The sequence below is a fragment of the Phalacrocorax aristotelis genome, chromosome 2 (assembly GCF_949628215.1).
Source record: "Phalacrocorax aristotelis chromosome 2, bGulAri2.1, whole genome shotgun sequence".
Lineage (NCBI taxonomy): Eukaryota > Metazoa > Chordata > Aves > Suliformes > Phalacrocoracidae > Phalacrocorax > Phalacrocorax aristotelis.
In genome coordinates this window covers 113,457,789-113,476,106 of record NC_134277.1, presented here as the reverse complement: position 1 = coordinate 113,476,106, position 18,318 = coordinate 113,457,789, and the positions used below count along the sequence as shown (strand labels likewise).

Genomic DNA, 18,318 nt, shown 5'->3' with positions numbered 1-18,318 from the left:
TTAATGTCTGCAGATTAGAGCAAATTTTCCTTCAGAAACCATTAATGTCTCTACAAGCATGGAAGAAACCAAAAGCAAATCACAGTGTCAAACTGGCAAGAAGAGCTACAATACAATGATGTCTGTCATTATTTCTTATGGGCACATTAAGAAGGAATGATGTTAGCAGATCCACCTCTTCCCCAAGTAAAAAGATAATTTAGCAATAAAAGTAACAGTTCAGGCTGCAAAACCAATCCTCTCCATCTCAGGACAGTGAAGTTGCCTTCCTGATTTCCCTTCATCTAGTTTAAATGGATGTCCTTTTAGCAGCAAGTTTCTGGCTCATAAATTTCCGATGTCACATGCTACTGTGGCACAGACCCAACACATCGTGCAGTTATGCTCAAAGATGCCTAATTACCAAAGGCATCAGTCCCTAGTCGATGAAGAAAGGAGTTCAAGTAAGGTTACCAAAACTATCAGCGCCAGCTAGATGTAGCTCCCAAACCAGCTGGCTCAGGTTTGTATGGGTAGAAGGGGGGGGGAGGGGGGGGGGGAAGAGAGAGCAGGGGGGAAGGGGAGGTAGAGAGAGAGAGAGGAGAACATTCATCTACTGTGACATGAATTCTGTGTCCACCACGCAGAGGAATGTCAACATTCAGGAGCAGACCATACCATCATCTGACCTCCTGAGGCAAGAAATACTGATCTAAATTAAGGATATTGTCATCTTAACACCCTAGTGTTAGGGTGTTAAGTCTAGTTAAATCTAGTTATTTGATGCATTAATGTATTCTCTTTCTCTCAAAATACACTCCCTAACCCTACAATTACCTGATGCCAACTAGCCTTAACACTCATTTCCACAATGCTTTGTGTATCTGCTACCTCTACCATAAAAGAAAACGCCTAGATGTCTAATTAATTTTATACCTTAATTTTACTTGGAGTTACTGAGTCCAAAATACTCAAGTCTTAATATTCTACCTCTTTTTTTTTTCTCCCCACCCTTTATTTACAGCTTTCTTTTTCTTTCAGGTTAAATAGGCCAGGACTAATTACATCATCTTCATGACCTGCGCTACTTGAGACCATGAATCACTTCTGCTCTTTTCCACTCCTTGTCTCTTAGTATTTTCCTCCCTTAACAGGCAACAGAAGTGATCAGAAAGCTCCAGACTTGATTTTCACATGCCAGAACCACCTTTCCAACTTCATGTTCTCAAGACTTTGCTATCCTTTTTAATAGCTGCCATAAACCCTGCAACAGCTCTCCCAAGTACAGCAAAGCATCTCCCCTCTAGATTATTCTCCACTTTGCCATTTTGCAGTCCAGAGGGACTATTTGGCATTTGCTTCATCACTTTAGGCTCTTCTATGCTCAGCAGAGGGACTTGGTGACACAGCAGCACCCGCTGTTTAAGAGCTTCCCCTGGTTCTGCCACCCGTCACATACAGTTCAGCATCTCCACCGAATCCAGCCTTTCTCAGGTTTTTCCCTCCTCCGTCGACCTTCACCACAGGTGACCTCAGACCCAACCAGGAGGCGCTGCTGCAGCTCCACCGTGGGGCCACGCTGGGGGACAGGGGTGGCTCTGAGGACTCTCCCTCCCTGCCAGTACCAAACCAAACCATCTCCCTCGGCCGTGAGACACCACCACGCTCACCAGCGGTGTTGGACATGGCAAGCATGTGTTCAAAGCCCACCTCTCACAGACTCGGAGCAAGAATGTGAGCAGGGTGTCCCATCCCATTACCTGGTGGGTGACACTAGAAACCACCTGTAAGGCCTTTGTGGTCAATTTTAGCCTCAGCTAGAAGTATGGTGTGGATTACTGTGCAAACTGGTTTCTCCGTGGTACAGTGCTTGAATTAACAGCACCATATTATTAAGCACTCCAAAAAGAAAAATACTGCCTTGCCTTTTCAATTTATAGTTTTACAAATAGGTTTTAAGAGCATAGCAGCAGTTTAGATTTGGACTAAATTGAATGTTGTTTAAAGAGAGAAAAAAAGCTTTTGACAGAATGCAAGGGCAATGGAGCTATTTCCAAGAAATCGAAGTATAAGAACAGCTTCTAAATCAGTAATAAAAAAAAAAAACCACAAAACAAGATACCTAGTGATCTACTGGATCACTGTAAGAACGAGTGGCCTCATTGTCCACACTAGGAGAAATGTAGAAAGTAAATAACACAAAAATAAATGGGAATTAATAATGTGTTATTTTAAATATCAAAAGAAAAACAGATAAAGAAATAGGTTTTGCCCACAGAAAATGGGTCCACCCCAGCACTGCTATGTCTGCGGGGTTGAGAGACCAAGTTTACACCTATATGAGACTAAAAGATCAGAGCTACACCAGCATTTCAGAAGAAAAAAAATTTATGAGAGTTGTCAAGAAAGCGTGTGTATGTATACATACCAAAACACACCCCCCCCTCTACTGCTGGCTGCTTTCCTTAGCCAAGTGAAGGCAGCACAGCCCCACACTGGGAGGCTCCTGGGCCATGCCTGAGGCTCAGCAGGGCTCTCCTGTGCCCAGCAGAGTCTCACTGCTCACATCCCACTTCCACCAGTGCCCTCTTTGGCCACTGCTCCCGACCCTTTTCCCCCCACGCCGCAGACACACGGGTGCCCCAGCACCACGCCGCAACGGCTCCCTGTTTTCACACGGCCAAGGTAATCATCTCCCTGCTCCCTCTCAGCACCAGATGGCTCCCATTAACTTTGTCCACACTCAGCTCCCAAGTGTCAGCTGGAAATCCCAGATCCCAAATATTTTACAAATGAAACAATAACAGGCTCCAGTCCAGTGACACAGGACTGGATCCCAGCCCCTGCTCCACACCGCTCCAGCGATGGGTGGAAAACAAGCCAAGAGTTGCCTTGGGCATTGGGTCGGGGTTCTCCTCCACCTTTGCAAGGGGCAGGTGACCCTGCAGCTCTCTGACCCCCAGCCCTCGAGGTAAGTACTGCAGGGACAAGTCACACAGCCCCAGCCCGCCGTGCCTTTGAGTTGCAGCAAAGGTCTGCAACATCCCCGCGCAGGCGGGCAAAGAGGCAGGGAGGGGTTGGAGGCTCGGGCACGCAGCCACGTCCAGCCCGGGCACGGCACCTGCCTGCCCCTGTCCTCATCAGTCTCAAAGCACGGCTACAAGGTGCCAGAGGGCTCAGGCTAAAAGCTTGTTAAAGTGGCCTCAAATCTCCCTTTAACCAAAGGAAAGAAACACAACCAGACAAAACTCCACTGTACCTATAATTATAGTCGTGAGATAGCCCAGGTTTTCCTCATGGCAGATTTGCTGCCATGCTCTCCTGACTAAACATTTCTGAGTCCCCGCTTCTTCAGTTTGTCAGTGGAGAAGGCAAATCTGTGTTCAGTCTTAAGCATTTCAACTTTCTCCGTCCGATCCAGTTTCAACAAAAAATAAGAAGTTGTTTGGATGAGTTAACACCACCTTGAATACATGAAAATACTTTCTTCTTCACGCTTCTTGTCTGTTTCACAGCATTATTTATCATCAGGGCACTGGAGACACAGACACTAACTATCAAGTACTTTCCAATTTTAGTTTAAATTAGGTCAAAATGTGATATCCCTTATAATAAAAAAAATAATTAAGTAGCCTTTACCAGAGGATTAAATATTACAAAAACTGAAATATTAATAAAACATTAAAAAATAAAGGACAGAACTCCACATGCTTCTTTAGAGAAGCATTACATATTGGAAAACTATCCTGTTGAATGGATATTAATATCTAGTACACATTTAAGTAGTAATGAATTTTAAAAGGAGCTTCACAATTAGCTTTCTGATTCTGGTTTTATATACTAACATGCTGGTTTAACATGCCACGTCAAACAGTGTGAAAGTATATAGAGAAGCCAACCACAAAATATTCCAGGATCACATTATTGTTATGCCGGTTTAATTTTTTAGACATGTACCTTTTCATAAAAGGATTATTTTAGCTTCAAGAGCATGGGCCAGACAGACGCAGTGTTTCAGGTTGCCACTCAGAGAGTGGCTGTATCAAGAAACATCTCACTGTAGATAATCATCAATGAAAGCGATGCCTATCGCAGTTCTTCCTCTATGTCCTTTACCCACACTGCAAGGGCATTCAAGAAAAGGAAGTGTAATCTTTAAACACTAGGTGGAGCCCACTTCCCAAGACTGAAACATGAAGGCAGCAAATTTCCTTGCAGCAAATTCTTACCAACCCATTGCAATATCTGGTCATGCATAAACATGACGGAACTCAAACAGCTGCGGTGACTGTTGTTACTGCAAAAACATATAATACTGGCCAGCAATTTTACCTCCGCATAAAGACAGAGGCTTTAATACTGGGCAACTGCAAAAGAATTTATATTCCTCTACAGATAAACCAAGTTAATGTAAAAGACCCACAATACTTGGAATAAATTAAGCACATACAGATTTTTGAAGTACCGTATGACAAATGTAATGCTGGGTTGAGAGAACTACAACTGAGTCTCATGTCTCCTTATTTTGACAATAAGCTCTACTGATTCTGACTAAATCTTGCACACATATGTTTATATTAAACAGGAAGAATCCTTTTTCAGTTGGTTTGAATTAGTTCTAACAAGTAAGCTATTTGTGATGTTTGATAAAACGCCATCCCTCTCAAATGAAACATACCACACGTTTAACTAGAGATAAGTGAGCTTTGGTGTTAAAAATAGGATGCAACACCACCAAACCTCAGTACAACTGTTCTGGTGAGACAGAACAAGAAAGAGAGCCAAGTTGCCAAGGTCCAGCTTGAGCAGCCTCACAGTTACTGGATAAATCAATTTATCTCAAGCTCTACCACAAACAACTGCCACTTCTGCAGTATTTTGGCCACACTCTGGACTGGCTTCACAATGCAAAGGGCAGGCAGAAATTGCAGGCAGACAACCCTTGGCCTTTCCTTAGCTTGCTGAAGGACGTGCTCGCAGGAACAGCTAAAAGCCAAGCAGACAATAAAGTTGTGCAAAGCCTCAGATGCAACTCTCAGCAATGCAATTCTGCTGACAGCTGAGCTATCGCTGATTGCTTTAACCTTTGCTCAGTCCAGACCACTGCCTTCACCTAACTCTTTGCCTAACCAACCTATGGTAATAGCTTCATCAAGGTTAAGATAAGCATGAAGGTAGTTAGCTTTGCCACAGAATACCTTTTGCTCACAAACAGCGATCCATCCTGCTCAAACAAAATTAACCACAGGAACCCAGCTTGCCTTAGGACATTTTCTGAATTGCCTGGGAGGAGACAAAGGAAGCTATTACTAACCTCCAACTTGGATCCTAACGGCAATATCCAGAAGGAAGAATAGAGTGCCTATGAAGAAAGGTGCAAGGTTTCCCTAAACGGCCCTACCCTCTCCTTATTTCCCTGAAAGACCTACATAGCACATTTTCTTGGTCCCACATCCTGGTGGATGAAAGCTGGTCTTCAGGGTCTCACAGATTACTGCTGTGATGCTTTGAAACCAAGCAAGTCTTCAAATGCAAGATCTGCTGCTAGGACATCGTGGCTTGCACTCACCATCACGCTGTGAGCGACCACTGTTCTCCACCGAAGAGCACGCACAGGACGATGCTCACACCTGCCCAGGCTGTTTGTCAGACCCAGGGCTTGTGAGCAAACACGCTGCTGCCATAAGAGCAACAGGCTTTCTGGCTGTGGCAAGCCTACAGTCAGCTCAAACATTAATACTTTTGTTTATGAATATCCTGTTTCAGTCCTATTACCTTATATATGTGTTCCAATATACCTGAATGGAACACGTATCCACTCTTAGATGAGCAGGCTGATTTGCATCTTGGTTTTGTTTATGAGGGTTTTTTTGTTTGGGTTTTTTTTCCCCCTAAACAGTGGATATAGCAAGCACCTAACATTTCTTTTAAAAGCAATTCTGAAAATAATTACCATTTGTTTGGCACTTGACCTAAAACCATCTGGGAGAACACGCCCATTTACTTCAACAGGCTTTTGGTTCAATAAAAGAGAGACTTTATTAGCAGGAAGAGTACCTCACCAACTGCGCAAATTCAGTGTCAGCAAAAGGAAGAGACAATCGAAGTACCAGCCACAGTTGCAGGTTTGACTAAATAGTAATGTTTAACTACTTCCTTATCACAATCTTCCTGTACAACTGTAATTTAGGAACCTTTGCCACTGTAATTTTCTCTGCTTCATTTTCTTTACGGCTATGCTTTTATGTGTCAGACTCATTACTTGTTCATCAGCACTATTATCCATGCAACAACTGAAAATGAACAGCTATGGTAAAAAAAAAAAAACAGAAAAGAAGAAATACAAAGGCTTTGCATATGTATAAAAGAAATTAAAATAAAAGTCAAATTACCCAGTGTAGTATTCAAGGCTGGAGGAAAGTGGACATAAAGCCACCATAGTTATATCAACGTTACTCTGACGATAGTCACTGTGCATGCACATGGAGCAGCGTGGTTACAGTAAACCTAAAGTTAAGGTTAAAATCTAAAGCTTGTAGTTTTTCATGGCAATAATCCTGATGGCTTTCAGCCTCTGCATATGGAAGGGAGAAGACACTGTGGCCTCACTGAGACCTCACCCACTGACCACACCACATCACAGCTGGGGCACCACAGGCAAGACTGACAGTTCACTTGCTATGTGGGTGGAAGCAGACAGGATAGTGGTAAAAAAAAGGTGCAAAAATAAGTGAAAGCCTTTGAAATCCCACTTGGAGTTACTAACTGTTGCTTTCCATATTCACCTATATTGCTTCCAAACACGAAGAAGGAACGTCAATCTGTAAATTAAACTAAATCCCTTTCAGAAGGGATGAAAATCAAGCCAACAAAACCAGAAATACAACAAAAAACTGAGACCGGGTTAAATACCAAAATTCATTCACTGGTGCGTTCATAAGCCATATGCCTACTAATAGCGCATTTTGTACATTTTATATTTGTTTTCAGGTGTTTGCGGGACTAGCTCCAACGTTTCAGGCCATCTTCCTGAAAACGCAAAGGATTACTCAGGGGGTTGTCTAAACCATTAGCTGTCCTTTGTTCCTCCAAAGCCACCGTGGTCATCTCTGACCCATGCACACTCCTCTTTACAGGCTCACCTATTTCATCCTCTTTACAGGCTGCCTCAGTATCTCGAGCATTTCTCTTTTCCCCCACCTCTGCAGGAGCTCTGTTTGGCTTTGTATCACCACCCCTCAGCTCCTACTTGGTGTTGGGCAGCTGACTCCCGCTCAGTCCAATCAACCATAGGTTTTAATCCGCCTCCTGTTCGCACTCCCACATCGTTTTGAAAGGACCAGGAATAGACATAAAAACAAAACAACCACCACAAAAAAAAACCCAAACAAAAAAATCCCCCAAAGACTGGAAGCCGCCTACATGAAGAATCTTTCTCCTGAAGTCTGCTCCGAGGAGGTGAGCTTTGTTAACTGATACCAACATAAGTCAACCAATTATTTCCAAAATTTTGGGAACTAGCGATACAGCTCCTGTTGGTGTGAAACAAATAGCACAATGTTTCTTCAGAAGCAGCAAGCGGCAGGTTTTAATTGCTTTGCGCAACTTAAAACCAAAAGCAACAATCATTCAGAACCCCAGACAGCAGCGCTCCAGAACGAGCCCAGCCAGATGCTGCATTCCTCCTCCTCCTCCTGTTAGAAAAGCCGCCCTCCTGCAGAAGTCACTGCCAGGCTTAACAACATCACAATGCCCTCCATGCCCCTGCTACTTTGTTCTTCTTCCAAGTGTAAAGGCCCCTCTATATTCAAGTGTTTTTTAATGGATCACAGGATAATTCAGGCCAGGAGGGACCTCAGGAGGCCTCTGGTCCACGCTCCTGCTCCAAGCAGGACCAGCTGTGAGATCCAACCAGGTTGCTCAGGGCTTTGTCCAACTGGGTCTTGAAAACCCCCAAGGATGGAGACCGCACAGCCTCCCTGAGCAACTGGTGCCCCTGCCTGGCTGGCCATCCTCGGGGTGGAAAAGCTTCTCCCTGTAACCACTGCGAGCCTCTCTCGTTTCAACTGGTGCCCACTGTCTCTTGGCCTTCCACCATGCACCCCTGGGAAAAGCCTGGGGTGAAACCAATTCTACTCTTTTAGTGAAAGGGAATCATTGCTTATACTTTTAGTTCTGATATTTATCTGTTTATGCAAAGTACACTTTGCTCTTTGATTTAGATTACTGTTTCAGATTTTAACTTTGCTAACTACATTTGCCAAAAATTCAAATATAACCAAATCAGAGCTAAAGTGAAAAATAAATCTAAGAATAAAACTCGGGTGGAAACGCTCGTACATGTGATCACATCAAACCTCCCCTGATGTGCGGTGGTAACGGCAGCACTTCAGTGCTCATATTACTGCGCTTCCAGATATCAAAGCAGCATCTCTTTATATAGGTGCAACACAAGAGCCAATTATACACGTACTTTACAAAATAGGCTAAAAAAAGCAATCCACATGCTGAAGCAAAGCCATGAAGAACGCACTCTGCTAGTTTTCAGACTCAAAGAGTTTTGGGTAGTACGTACATCACAGTAAATATGCATTACTTCTGTTCCTGGGCACAGGAGTTATTACCCTCTCAGGCTGATCAAGGCTTCTTAGCACATCAAAGCACAGCAATCCGAAGCAGCAGTCCACTTACAGACCTTACTGCTACTCAGTTACAAAATTACCGTGTGCGGGTCATGCAGAAGGCTTCTTAACTGCACTCCTAAGCCACACTGCCAAGGAGTAAAAGATATATAACCGGAACTAAGAGAGGAGAAAAATGCAGCAGTGCAACATATGTTCATCCTGCCTGAAAGGTCATATGAAATGTGATTAGTGCCATTATCCTCCAGGACTCTGAATATTGCCTTGAGACAAGGGCTTTCCGGCATAAGCTATGGATCAATAGAAAGGATTAAGCAGCAATACTTTGGAAATGCTCAAAAGTAAAATATGAGGTTTTATCTCAGATTTCTCCAAAGCTGTGCCTGAGAAGAAACTCTTAAACTTAAGACCCATCTTTCAGTCTCAGGCTCTTTGCGTCAGACACAGGTGCCACAGACTGCACAACTGCAAAGGAAGGAGAGGGAGAGGCAATGCCACCCCCCCCCCCAAAGGGGCATGCACCAGCTAAACCCAGCTGAAATCTGTTGAGAGCAGCCAGCACCCAGCCCCACGCTCACTCCCACACCTCACCCAGGACAGGGCCACCACCACACCAGGGACACTCGCATCTCCCTGGGACGGGTGGGGCAGCCAGTGCCATACCCAAAGCTTATTTGCTTTCTCCCTCAAAACTTAAGGCTGTGCATAAGTGAGGCAGTCGCTGCACAGGTGAGAGGTGAGGCAAGTTGTTTCCCTTAATTGAGCCTATTAGCAGTTACGAGTCACTCCTGCTAGGTCTAAATAGCTCAGAGATAAATCCCAAGGCTGCTAAGCTGCCAACCACCTCCAGTCAGTGCTCAGAGGCAGCTTTACTCCTACAGACAGCACTAGGTGAATACTGCCACCTCCAACCATGCCTCTGGAGCAATCTGGGCTGGTATGTTTGCAGCAAATGTTTTCCCTGAAGCTGTCTAGTCACCTTTAATTGAAAGTACAAAGCAGCAGAGCCTCATCCTCAGGGAGCAACAGCAGGTACCCCTAGACTGCTTTTCTGCAGGTCAACTGTCTGCACGTGAGCAAAGAGTATGACCCTGAGGGAGCCTGCGCCTTTTTTTTTTTTTTTAATTAAAAAATTAGGTCTCACCAGAGACAACTTGGAATGGAAATCCTTTTCATGGAGAATTCTGGTACAAAATTTAATGCAAACATATCATGAACACATCATCTCTTAGAGTTCACACCACAGGCAACACCGGTATTAGGAACAGTAAGGAAACTGCACAGCACTTTTCTGAAAAGCCATCCAATGAATTAATCATTTTTCTGTCTGAACTATTTGCAGAAACAACTGAACAGGCCAGAAAAGAAAAATTAAGGTGTTCTAAGCAGTTGCTTCACAGTGTGTCTAACAGAAGTCATTTAAAAATTATTACAAAAAGCAATAACACTCAATCCCCTAAAATAACACTATTCCAGATTAATCCTCTGCATGTGAATTCCTTCACCTCTGCCAACAATAACACAGAATAAGAAAGAAAATGCTTTATAAAAAAAAATTTGAGGTTCAGTAAGTTTTGCCTGTTGCACGTACAAAACCAACACCCCAAAAGCAGACTCAGCTTTCATCAAGCCCAACTTCCAGTAAATAACACTCATCATCCTTCTCTCAAGCAAACATAAGTAAGTGAAACTCATTTTGCAGACTCACCAAAATCGCCCATATTCCAGGAGGCAGCCGTTTGTCCAGTTTGAAGTCCATGTTTGCAGCACGGTCATAGCGATCAACAGGAAAATGAAGGGGAAAAGAAGAAAAAAACCACTTGAGATTCCATGAACAGCACAACACTACTGTTTTCTGTAAAGTCTGCGTTACATAATAGTTTCAAATAACTCATTAAATGGGCTGAATACCCACCCCCCAAGCTTACTCTAAAAAGAAAGAAAAACTCAATAGCAATGTCATATTGATAAAAGAGTAACAATTACAGTTTCATAATGATCTGTCAAGGCTGGCCTCATAAGGAAGACTTTGTAAAGGGGAAAAAAAAAATACAGAAATCAAATTTTTTACTGTAACCCTCTCCTCCTTCCCTCCCCAGGCAGTAACAGGTGGGCAATATCACATACAGAAAAGGTGTATTATTTTCTCATACTGCAGACATTTCTAAGTCATGGATAATGAGATGTAACATCTGGTGAGAAAGAAAATAAAAAACATCGCAGGCCACAGCAACTGATCACTTTCAGAAACCTCGGTCAAGGACAGGGGATTGATAATTTACTCTTTGCAATTAAGGGGGCTTGCAGCCTACCCCACAGCTAAGTATCTACACTGTTACACATCTGCAAACTGTCAAGAACACCCAAGCTGAAACAACAGATTTTCAAGATTTGGATATAACAATGTCCAGGTGACCAAACCCAGTAAGTGTCACTTGTCTCCTCCTAATAAAAAGCCAAAGAACAAATTTTATAGCTTTCCCAGACTCAGCCTTAATTTCTTTTGGCAACTGCTCCAAAACATTTGACCAATTTAGCGTTTGGATTTTTTTCTTTTTTGTTTGCTTGGGGTTTTTTATTATCATTCCTTTGGAAAGGGAATGCTTTGAAGACATTGGTACAAAAGGCCAATTACTATGGGTTAACCTGAACAAATTGCACGTACATATGTAACAGCAGTGAAAGCTGTGCTCTTCTTTTGACTAGAGAAACCAATTGCACTTGCAAGTTAAGGAAGAGCACAAGGTCCCGAGTGCAGAGGCACCAGATAATGAGACCGCTAAAGCCTGCAGTGGAGAGGAGGTGGCAGCAGCGAAGGAAAAGCTGCCATCTTCTCCCAGCAGCTGTATCATCATCAGATTGCTCATCATGCAAGCAGCACCAAAGCTGATGAGATCCCAAGAAGCCAAAGGTCATTTGCAAAGTCTTTCACAACAGATTGGGAAATCTTCCCATTTCATATGTTTGGACAACCAAATTCTTCAAACCAACTATTCTCAGGAACACACGTATCCTCACAGCTCAAAGATGATCTGCCAGGTTCCAGTGAAGAGTCCTGGGGCCAGAGCAGCATTTTGGCCTCCAGAGATCCTAAGGCAACGAGCTGCCCGTGCAGCCCCTGGTATGGTTTCTTTTTGATCCCTGTAGAAGCCATGCCATATGAAGGTAAATTTATGTGTTCGTGTCAGAAAGGAAAACATAATTGGCACAGCCAACTAATTTGAAGCCCCCCCTATGGATAACGGTTGATGAGTTATGTCCTCCTCTGCCTCCGCAGCCCATTAATAAGACAGCACGAAAGACTGCAGAAGAAGGATGACAATTGCTCATGTATTTACCGCTTCACTAGCGAGCAACTTTTGTTGCTGTTTTTGTAGGAGTGCTTTTACAGAAGGAGGCTTTCCAACGCCTTCATGTGAAGGATATTGGAGATGAAAGGGAAAAGAGATTGCAGAGGATTTGCCTTCATTTCTGATTTCTCTCGTCAGTCTTGTGAACCACAGCCCATCCCCAGAGATGTGACCACGCACCATTACTGTTCAGTGCGACTGCAGCTACAGATTGCCCTCAAGATATTACCTGCCTTTTCCCTCTTCAAGGGAAGTTGAGATTACTGAGAGGACATTTTTATTGGAGCAGACATGATTCCAAGATGTTCCTCATGAATGTAATAGCCACTGAGTGACCTGACTAAACACAGGACTTCAAATTAAAGGAAGCGAGATTCTGATGGTGGCATGGAGCAAAATGAACATTAATGGACTCATCAGGAGATGACAGGTCAAGAGGTCACAGGAAAGCAGATGTTGAGTAGGTGGGAACACTGGGAAATATGGTGTGCAGAAAAGAAACGAAAGGGTACGGTTAACTCTAAACATCAGAATTTAAGCCAGAGAGCTGCCAAAAGAGTTTATTTAGGATGAGGAGGGGTGGGAGAGAGAGATAGTGGTGCAGCATCCCCATTGACAATACTGCACGCGCACTTCTGAGAACAAAAGGTGGTTGTTAAGTTTGTCATGTTACAGCAGGCAGCTTTCCATTAGCAGCTCTGAAGGTTTGTGGGGAAAGGAAGAAAAAGTTATGATATGCCATGATGAGACGGATAAGTGGATGAGATGTAAATTGCCTTAACCACTGCAGTGGCATCCACTGCTTACAGTACATGCCAGTTGCTTGGGTCAGGGTGAGGAGAGATACATTAGAGCAAGACCACAGAGACATTTTGCATTCCCCCAGCTCCTCTTCACCTGCTATTTTTGCACGACACTGGTTACGAAACTGAAAATGTTGGTTCAGCTTCAGGCAGCAATTTTAGGGTCAATTGCTTCTTCACCAGACACTGAAATCACAATTTTTCAAGCATCAAACTAACTGTGAATGTTTTAGGGGACTGCGAACTTTAGTTATATGTTATTACTGTGGGTTCCCCCTCCTCAAAAGCCTATCTTGTAATCCCTCTTGATATGCCAGGTGTTGGTTTGGGTTTATTTTTTTGCTAAAATCACACTTTAAGATGAACTGTGCAATTACGCTACTTGCTTTTTGCTCTATCAGCTCACTCCCGACTGTTAGGCGTTCTCCAGCATACAGGTCTCAAGTGGAAGAACACGCTTTCAAACCCATGTGAAGCATTTTATCCATTTATCACAGAAGTACATCAATATACGTTTTTCAGCTGAAAGCTTTTGCAAGTTTCCTCAAAACTTTTATGGTTCAGCTTGGATCCATTCCTAATCCACAGGCAGGCTAAAAGATTCATCTGGCACCAGTGCACCGCAAAAATAAACAAACAATAAAGCCTTAATGAGGTTAGCTGTCCAACAAAAATTCCAAAACCAGGGCTATGCGTCTTTCCCCAATAATGTCGGTACAATACAGAACAACTACAAGCCTTGGTGCTGCCACTGATTTCACTCTGGATCCAGCTGAATCAAACTGGTATTTAAACAGCATCCCAGCCAATGCTCCAGTGGGTTGGAGATGGAAAATAATAAAATTTGGAAAGCCATTGCTGGGGGTGATGTCAGGTTTGGATTTATGATTTCACCTGCCAGTGGAACTCCTAGGACAGAACCAAATGGTTCTATTTTACTCTCCTTTGCAAACGTTATTAAAGCATGCATGTGAAAAAAAACATTCTTTAAAATGGAAGACGCCATCCAGCAATATCCTGCATATTCTATACATCTTCAGCCAATCTAAATCAAAAGTGCTATTTTGTGTCAAAATGGGATGCTCATAAAACTTTATGGAAATAAGATAGTTGACATGAGAAATTATGAAATCAGCAGTGCTATGTAGATTTAATAGCCAAGTGATACATAACAAAGTTGAGTTTGGTTTGTTGGGTCTCCATTTCAGGTCTACAGCCCTACCTCCACAGCTTGATATCTGACTGTTGAGGCAATTGTGAAAGCTTATCACACCACAAGCAATGAGCTATACAACCGAAAATTCCCAGTTGCCTTCAGTAAAGCAAAGACAGCATTTAAACATCAGCAGTATCTCTCCTCTATTCTCACAATATAAAACCCCAGTGCTATTTCAGTTTCACAAAACACAATCTGTGGTAAGTCCTCAGCAGGTGAGAAACTTCAGGTCTTAGCAAGGTTTCGCAGGTTCACCCAAGAACATCTCTATAAAGAAGCCATACACTCATATGTAAATAAACATAGTTTACGTATGTATACACACAAATACATATATATATATATATATAAAAACTGTACGTAATTTATATAAGGAGTGCTTACCAGCAGGTGGCACTCGTACCACAAGCTCCTGCAGCTGGAGCACTGTGGGAAGCTGTGAGCAGGCACTGCTCTACAGGAGGCACCATGTTCCTAAAAGGTAAAACCACCACGGGCAGGAAAGTGTCCACCACCCTTCTGCAAGACCTGAAACGCCCAGTCTTGCACCTGGGCCAAAACCCTGTGAAGCTTACTGGCCGGGCACCAACTCCACTAATTCCCTCGACAGCAGCAAGACTTCCCTTCTACTGTTGCCAATTCTCAAGTGCTCTTGCAGCCTTTCCAGAGGAGCTGCATTTTCGGGGCTGAAAATGTTCCGGAATTTTTTTGACGTAGAAGCATCACATTATGATGTCAAGAACAACACAGTTAAATGTAAAGCTTCCTTCAGACTTCATCACTTCTTTTCTCCATTTGACACACCCAACTAGCTTTCAATTAGTCCCACTAATAATTTGCGCTTTTGAAGATCTCATGAATGAGCAAATCAGAACTGGCAGAGGAAATGCTGTTTTCCTTGGATCAAAACTGAAGACTTGTTTTCACCCATGACTTAAGTGTCACTATCATATGTACATTCTTAATATACCTCTTCTTCAGCTGAGTGGTGCTTCAACTTCAGCTGAGTGGGTTTGTTTTTAAAAAAATATTTTCCTTTCAAATTCAATATTCCACCCATCTCCCTCCTCTCTTAAAAAAAAAATCAGTTTAGAAACATCAATCTGAAAACATCAGCTCTGCATGGAGCAGTGCTGCTCCCTGTAAGAGCATGCCTTGTGTCAGATTGAAAGATGCCTTTCCAAGGTCATTTCATGTTCCAATGGGTTTGTTATGAAGTTGTGGAACGGCAGATAAGGTTGCATGAGATAGTAAAGTGCCTTCCTAAGCTAGTTCTGAGCAGTAATGTGCAACCAATATTTGAGCAAGGGACTTCTATAACATTTACCTCTGAAAGAAACTTCATAAGCAGAGATAAATGCTGCTGCAGGAAGGATAAGAGTAGCACTGAGATACTGATCATCTGTTTTCCTGCTATCTCCCAATTAAAAAAAAAAAAAGCCAAAGAAAAGGCCATTTTCTGACAAATTTACATTAACTGCACATGTTTATGGCACTTAGCAAAGAAGGAGGGGGGCTTTAGGAACATTAGGGGGTGCCTCTTCAGGAAGTTCTGTTAAAATATCAAACCCTTCATAATAATGAGAATCTGGTGTTAAAAACTGTGATAGTGATACTTGCAAGTTACAAAATCAAGGATACCGGAGTAGCTCCCTATTAGGTACCAGAACCAACAAGTCCCAAGGTTTAAAAGAAATAAAAAGAAAAAAAAAAATTCCCAAAGCACATCTAAGAATGTTTCTTTGAAAGTCTTGAAGTGACAGTTTGAGGAATGATGATCCAGTATTTTTAGACTGCTTCTAATATAGCCCAAAAATGGAGGAAACCATATAACAGTATCCCCTTCGTAAGCTTTCAATACTGCCTGAGCCTATCCCAAACTCTGAAAGAAGGCAAGCATCTGGCAATACACCGATTTCAGATATTATGCCAAGGTCTAAATCCTTCCCTAGAAAGAACAGAACAAGCATATGAACTCCACAGAGACTGGGGGGGGGGGGGGAATAAATCCTTCTCACAAATGGTTAGCTCCATCTTAATGAGGTTTAAAGCTTGATGAAGGATCACCTATTTAGGATGCAAAAATGCAAGCACTTGGCATTGAAACAGCCCTAGCAAAGGGGTGGTGGGGGTGGTTTTTTTTGTCAAGTCCCGAACGAGCATTTTGGGGGTCCAACAGCCTGTCAGGAAAAATTAGAAAAATGGCCACCCAGCACTGAACTGTGCACAAAATGCAGAGTTTCGGTGCTTCCAGTTCTGCATTGCACCCTGCGCTCCCAGCCCCCTGCAACCCCACAGGCTCCCCAACAGCCCTGGCCCCCTAAGTGCTACCTGCCAGCCCTCCCGGGGCTCCAATGCTACTACTTTTAATTTTCCTGCTAGCATCGCTTTTCTAACGAAACGCTGTTACTACAGAAATGTAGATGTCGCCGGCTGAGTAGTTTGGGGATTGTTTTTTTTTTTGAACATCCGAAAAGGTAGAGAAAAGGGCGGCGGAGGGGGTCGGGGGGAGAGATGGGGCACCCAACATCTCCTAAATATCCACTACTAAACATTTTTAACGCTACAGACGCACTGACCCTGCCGACCGACCGCAAAACCTTGCGGCTACACCAGGATTGGCCCCCAGCCCACACTAAACCACCCCAAAAAACGGGTTTCAGCGTCCCACCGGCACGGGCTGGGCTGCGCCGGCGATACTCCCCAAGCCGCGCTCCAGCCGGCGCAGCCCAGCGCGGGTGTCCGTGTGTCCGTCCCCGCCGCGTTCGTTGCCCCCCCCCGTCCCCGCTGCCGCCCCCGCAAAGCCCGTAACTTTGCGCTGCGGCCGCCGCCCCCACCCCCCACCTCCCCCCCGCGCGGATCTTCCGCGGGAGATGCCGCGCTCCGCGGAGTGGGGAGAGAGATGCGGGAAGGGCGGCTGAGGGACAGGCTCCTGCAAGAGCCCTGCCCGCCTGCGGCACTGCCCGCACCGCACCGCACCGCGCCGCGCAGCCCGCCCGCACCGCCGGAAGGGGGGGGCCGAGCCCTGCCCGAGGGCACCCCGAAACGACCCGGAGGGGGGGGGGGAGGGGGAGCAGAAGACGGGACACCCCAAACAAGCAAAAGCAACAACGCGGAGGGGGGGAAAGGAGAAGAGGCGACCCCGCGCCGCAGAGCCCCTGCCCGGGTGGGCGCGGAGAGGCGCGGCGCTCCGCGGGGGCGGCGGGGGCAGCGCACGCGCCCCCCGGCCCTCCCCGCTGACCTCAAGCCAAGGACAGCTCGGCGGGCCGCGGTGCGCCGAGCCCAGCCCAGCCCGGGCGGGCGGTGGGAAGGGCGGCCCGGGGAAGCGAGGGGAGCCGGGAACGGCGGCTCCTCACCTGAGCCTGCCCCGGGAGGTGTTTTCCGCCGCCGCGGGAGGCGCCTCCTGCCGCTCTCCGCGGGGAAGGCTGGCGCGGACAGTCCCGGCCCGCCGAAGTTACGCGCCGCCGCGGAGCCGGGCTCCCACCTGCAGCGCCCGGCAGACTCCGGCAGCCGGCACGGCTCGGCTCGGCTGGGCTCGGCTCGGCCCCGCACGGCTCGGCCCGCCCTCCCCCACTCCCCATTGGCGCCGCCGCCGCCGCCGCCCCGCCTCCGCCCGCCCCCCTCCCGCCGGTGCCTGCGGGGCCGCCCCGGGCGCGGTGGGCGGCGGGGCCGCGGAGCTGGCTGGTGCGGGGCATCGGCTCCCCCCACGGTCACTTTTCTTTTTTTCTTTTCTGCTGGAAATAAAAAGAAAAGGAAATAATCAAAGCGGCTCTGTGACGTTACTTTGTGCCATCATTTCGTGCCATTAGGCGCGAACCCAGGGAAACCATAAACTTCTTTCCGACAGCTACAGGACCGGGTGAGCAGCCCCAGGAATTCCCAAGCCCTGCTGCCTGCATGAAAACGCGAGCTCCCCATCTTTTCGGTCTCCTTCCCTCAACGGTCCATAGCAGTTTCCTGGGTTTTTTTAAGTTACAGGCAGCCCGTGCACAAGTGCACTTCAGACAGAGACAGCAACGGAGATTAGGAGGTGTGGGACAGAAACGAGAATACAGCTGCACTGGTGGCAGTGTGCAAAGACAGTTTGTGATCTCCAGAGAGCAGGAATCCCTCTCCTGGATTTGGAAGCGACCACTCTGAACCTCCGGAGAAGGGAGGTCACAGCTATGGGAACACAACCACGCCAGGATGGGAAACCCTCAGCCAGATTTGGAGGTGATGGGGGTACCCATGTGGAAGTGAGAAATTTCCTGGAGAAAATCACACCAAGGAAGAACCAGAACTGCTCAGGGCTGACTCGTCTTGGGCAAAGTGGTTGTGAGATGTCT

The 18,318-nt window shown here is 45.6% G+C and overlaps 1 protein-coding gene across 3 annotated transcripts in view; it reads right to left on the bottom strand.

Moving 5' to 3' along the window:
- EPB41L3 (erythrocyte membrane protein band 4.1 like 3) overlaps nt 1-17,535 on the bottom strand; it is a 143,646-nt gene extending 126,111 nt beyond the window's left edge. Inside the window, exon 1 of one of the 3 annotated variants that reach the window (XM_075084733.1) lies at nt 17,347-17,535. The gene's annotated coding sequence lies outside the window, so the exon portion shown is untranslated. The remainder of the gene's footprint in view (nt 1-17,346) is intronic. The other 2 variants (XM_075084751.1, XM_075084735.1) reach the window with 2 other exon arrangements.
- Nucleotides 17,536-18,318: the final 783 nt, after the last annotated feature.